Consider the following 6,000-nt stretch of genomic DNA (forward strand, 5'->3'; position numbering starts at 1 on the left):
GCTACTGTTAACGGGGACAAAAAATATTCCTGGCATGGCTTTTGCCCCTGGACCCCCCTTTGGGCTGAGACCTGAATGTGCACAATGTCTGGCTCTGCCCCTGGTACACATGCATAGCTGCATGACTGTGTGCATAGATCTGAGTTATGTGTCAGAGTTGTGAGTGTCACTCAGGATGACAAGTCAGCCATGTCGGGCCATGATGGAATGTGTGATGGACGAGGATCCGCAACCACCTGACCAATTGTCCTGGAATGAATTTGTCCCTTTCTGTGGTTTTTCCTGCTTTTTTTCCCCTTCCATTTCTGAAACTCACACAGCTGCATCTAATCCTTTTGCTCCATCTTTCTCCTGCCTCTTTCTTTTCCCTGACATTCAGGGCAGAGAGGGGGGGTTCCCTCACCAGTCCAGTGGTGCAACAGATTAATTGAGGTAGAGAAATTGATAAAGGACATTGCTGTAACAACAAATCGCATGGAAAGATCTATGTACCTTAAGATTGATATATAGTAGCTTATTCTTCTTTTGTGCCAAAGACTTCCATTGTTGTCTAAAAACAACCCAGAATAAATGTTGGCATTGTCATTTCTGCAAACCTTGGATATGTTACATTTGTGTTTTTCATGTGATAAATGTAGCAGCTATTTCACTTGCAGCAGATATGTTGAAACTTAAGTTTCAATTTTGAATTTTATCTTGTGACAACATAGTCATTAACGCTTGGTCAGGTTTGGGCACAAAAAACACCAGGTTATGGTTAGAAAAAGATAATGTTTTGGCTTTGGCCAGTTTTGTCGATACAAATGTCTTGTTGCATATTTTGAAAAGTTTTGGACCTTCTATTGAAGGTCCCAGTGATATTAAAAACTACCAGGTTTTATTGCAACAAACTGACTGGAAATGCCCAACATGTTAAAAAATACCCAGTTTTGTCACACCAAACATGGTTGGGAAATGTCCCAACATGTCATTAAGAAATGCCTAGTTTTGTTTAGAAATGTCCTGTTGTTAGAAAACAGTTTTGTTGCATCAAACCAACTAAAAAAAATCCTGATGTATTGTTAAAAACAACAACCCAGTATTGTTGCTAAAAAGCAACTAGTTATGACCTGATATTTTGTTAAAAAAAACAACAAAAACCTGGTTTCGTCACAACAAACTGATATGCTCAAATATTGGTTTTGTTGCAACAACATGATTGACAAATGTCCTAACTTACCTTTTTTTTTTAAAAAAAAAAAATTAGCAACAAACATGATTGGATATTTCCCAAACTATCGCTAAAAAATATCCAGTTTTGTCAAAACAACTAGTTTTAAAAAAATGTATTGTTAAAAATATCCATTCTCAGTCTGCTGCATCATCCACCATTCCCTCCGCCCCCGGAGAGAAACTCATCTAATTTCCTTGTTATCTGAACTACAATACTTAACTTTTTTTTAAAAAATATGCTATGTCTAAGACATACAAATATAACATATCTGTGATTTGCAGAAAAGTGTGATGCGCGTCCACATGAGGTTGCTTTGGTTTCCTCCCACAGTCCGAAGTCATACATGTCAGATGGATGGAGGACTATCGTCTTTTTTATGTTTCTGTCTTGCTGGGGTAGACATCAGACACATGACTCATGATTGTCAGAAAAAACAGACAAAATAGCTTAACACAAATTAAGAAAGCAGAAAATACAAATGACCACAAAGACAGTTTTAAAGTTGTCTTTTTAAAAAGATTTCTTGACCATGAAAAATCATGGAGCGGCGGCATCTGTACCTGGGGTGAAATGAGCCGTCGCAAAGCTGAGCTTTCATCTGCAGGACACATAAACAAATGCCTTTGTTCGTTCAAAGGAGAGAGGGGCGAAAGCCACAACAAACAGGGCGAGTGTGCTCTGTGTGTGTGTGTGTGTGTGTGTGTGTGTGTGTGTGTGTGTGTGTGTGTGTGTGTGTGAGAGAGAGAGAGAAAAGAAGAGACAGGGAAGAGGAGCAGGCGAGAGAGGGAGAGAAAGAAAGAACAGAGAGAGATCAAAGCAGGGGGTACGTTTTTTGAATCTGTGTGGGAGGTGACGCCTCACCTACCCAGAATGCCTTGCCTCACTCCTTACAGCCCACTCAGGTTTTTAGGAGCATCACTTTGCACTTTGCAGCGAGTGTATTATGATGGTAGCTTTTCATCAATCATCTCCAGCTTCTCTCGGAGAAAACTCGGTAACTCAGTGTGAACCAGCAGTCGACCTCTGATCTGTGATGGATAAACTCCATCTCCCACACGCAGGTCCACACGTGTATCTCAACCAGGATTCAGGTTAGAAAGGCTGTTTATCAAGTGAATCTTGGTTGCATTTCACAGCAGAAGATACCACCATTAAAATTGGATCAGAGCCCATCCCCCCATTCACCCAATCCCATGAAGGGATCGAAGTGTCTCCTTTTAACTCAGCGTGAGAAGCTGCAAACAGATGTCTGTCTGTCCGCACAGAGGGAACGCCGTGCCCTCTCACACACGGATGAAAAGCCATGAAAGTCTCTGTGTTGCGTTGTCAGTGTCTTAAGGCAGTGTTTATCTTTGGCAGGCTGAAGAAAACAAAGCCATCGATTTCTAATCCTAATCCCCTTCTACTGCTTCTCTCCTATTGATCATCTATCCATCCTTAATGAGATGGAGGGATAGAGGGATGGAGGGCTGATGAAGGACAAAACTTTCCCTGCTGCCGTCTTTCCCCTCCACCCGTCTCTTTTCAATCGGGCTCTCTCACTCGTGGGGCTTTCACTGACCCGACGTTCTTTATGGTGGAATAGAGAATAAATTCAGCCTTGGTGCTTTTGTGGAGGTTTATCAAACCTGGAGGCTCACAGAGCTGCGGAGGTTTTTGCTGAAATATTGAAATTGGATGACACGCCTGAATGCACTAAACACACAGTAGCACATGCATGTATACACAGTGTGAGTGGATTAAGATTAGGTCCAAACAACAGTAATGGTATTTCTGCCTGTGTGGTACAGTGTCTCTGAGTCTGTCTCTGATAATGACCCGTCCCCCTCTGCTCTGCTAAAGAATCCGTCCCTCATCCTCCTGATCTTAAAACAAACATTGAAGCTGTGGAGTCAATAATTCCCTCTTGCTGGTTCTTGCACATGATTACGCCTGTTTTCTCCTGGTCTCTGTCAGATTCATTGAAATTGGTATGATGGTCATAATGAGGGAACTCGGGTCCCTTAAGAGGAGTTTAAGTTGTTATCTTCTTCACAACTGTTGTTGGTTTATTATGCTAATCTATGGAATTCTTCAGCCACGTCACCAGAATAAAATGTTAACATGATATGTTTCTGCAAACTGTGGATATGTTATTCTTGTAGTGTTGCAAAGCAGTTAAATACATGAAGTACAATTTAACTACAATTTGCAGTAGTTGGGTGGCAGTCCAACTAAAATAAAATGTCAGCGTTTTCAGCAGTAAACTATTTTGAGTCATGTAATTTATGCAGTGTCTATATATGTGTGTGTGTGTGTGTGTGTGTGTGTGTGTGTGTGTGTATAATGGGAATTATGACGTCATACCAATAATTCTGATAATAACATTTTTGGACGATAAATAGAACTGTCAATAATAAGGATAAATTGCTTTGATTTCCTCTGTTTTGCCCATGGTGTCACTCCATCAGTACTACACTACACACATCATGCTGCACGTGACGTCAGACTGCTGCGCCTGCTAAATCAGTCCCAAACTTGTCTTCGCAGTCGGCAGCTGGATTTCCCCCATTGTTTCTTCTTCTTACTTTTTAAACTCTTTCCCCCCGAGATTTTCTGTCAATCGCTGTTTTCATTGTAGTGTAGGGGACGCTGTTATGGATGTTGTGCAATACAACAACATTTCCACCTCCAAAAACAAACAAACAAGATGATCTAAGGTCCCAGGGTGATGGAGGAGAGGACGACTAATGTGCAGACTTTATCGCTATTTAGCAGCTTTCAGCATTAGGGAACAAGGAGAAAATATACTGTCATTTATTACCATGCTTAATGCTCACAGTAGCCGCTGAACACAGGTGTGAGCGGCAGCCGTCTCCCCCTTCTCTCCTGCTCTGTCTGTGTGTGTGTGTGTGTGTGTGTGTGTGTGTGTGTGTGTGTGTGTGTGATGGTGACATGACGAGAGGACACGCTGCACACGCTGAGAGTTCAGGCGTAGTGAGTTTCCAGCTTGGTTATGTTGAAAGAATAAACTGATATCTGATATTTGAGTCCTTCCAACTCCAAACAAGCAGAACAATATTTAAATATGCAGAGTTCAACAAAGCCCTCAGTCCCACTTAGGGACTGTTCTGTAGCTGTGGTGCTTCCGTACAGTTTGGGGAATGTTTCACTCTAAAGTTTCACTATAACTGAAATAGAATATTGTATTTGGCATTATTTTTGTACAATTCAAGCTGACATAAGAGGTTAGAGGGGAAAAAAAAAAAATCAATGCGATTTTCCCAGCTTTGTGTCTGAAATGTTTTGTGATACAATTTACAGTTACTCTGATTTGACAGTATCAGTTGAAAAAATATTTTTTTTGCATCACCTAAGAAATAAGAAAGAAATACTTTGCTAAGACATTTTTATGATTTTCGACCAACATGTATGACCAACTATGCAGATTTGATGATGGTTTTGAACATCCTTTTTGAACATACTATACTATGATCTTTTTGTGAATTTTTTTTAATGACTCTTTTATGACATAGACTGAGATAGTAGACATTTTTGTCATTTTTTATCAACTCACTACACTATGATGTTTTTTATGATTTTTTTTGAATGACATATTATGCTATAATGTGACCAAAACATCACTGTATAGTATGTCATAAAACACGTGATCAAAACATCAAAGTATAGTATGTCGTCAAAAATGCAACCAATTATCGTATGTTGTCACAAATGCGTCCAAAATGTCATAGTATAGTATGTCGTCAACAATGTGACCAAAACAACATAGTGTAGTATGTCATCAAAAATGCGTCCAAAATGTCATAGTATAGTATGTTGTCAACAATGCGAGCAAAACGTCATAGTATAGTATGTCCTAAAAAAATGTGACTAAAACGTCATAGTACAGCATGTTCTCAAAAATGTGACCAAAACATCATAGTATATAGTATGTTGTCAAAAATGAGTCCAAAATGTCATGGTATGGTATGTCTTTAAAAATATGACCACACCGTTATAGTATACATTGTCAAAATTGCGATCAAACTGTCAAGGTATAGTATGTCGTCAAAAATGCAACCAAAATGTTATAGTATGGTATGTCGTCAAAAATACGACCAAAACATCATACTGTAGTAAATCGTCAAAAATGGGACCAAACCATAATAGTATACTATGTCATATTTGACTATGTCAAAATGTGATAGTTTCATATGTCAAATGGTTGTCAAAAATACAACCAAAACCTTGTAGTATAGTATGTCATAAAAAATGCAATCATATTATAACACTACAAACTATAACTTTTCATTTTCAGCCACGTGTATGACATGTTTGGCATGTTTTTGAAATATTATACTATGAAGTTTTCAGTTATTATTTCAACATGCTAAATTAAGATGTTTATGGCCTTTTGTGGCCATTTTTTCCACTTTGTATACTATGACGCATCTGTGCAATCTATTGTATGTTTTTTTCAGACATTTTTATGACAGGTCAAAATTTAATGTTTTACAAGCTATAATTTATCATTTTCAGCCATTTTTGGGAGGGGTCAAAATTTGACATTTTTCACCATAGTATAGTATGCAATTTTTGGCTGTTTTTTCAACATGCTAAATGATCACGTTTTTGGAAGTTTTGGGCATTTGTTTCCACTTTATACATTATATCAGGTCTCTACAAGCTATAATATGCCATTTTCAGTCATTTTTGGGAGGGGTCAAAATTTGACATTTTTCGCCATAGTATAGTATGCGATTTTTGGCCATTTTTTCAACATGCTAAATTATCATGTTTTTGGAAGT

Source organism: Plectropomus leopardus, chromosome 12 (genome assembly GCF_008729295.1).
Source record: "Plectropomus leopardus isolate mb chromosome 12, YSFRI_Pleo_2.0, whole genome shotgun sequence".
Classification (NCBI taxonomy): Eukaryota; Metazoa; Chordata; class Actinopteri; order Perciformes; family Serranidae; genus Plectropomus; species Plectropomus leopardus.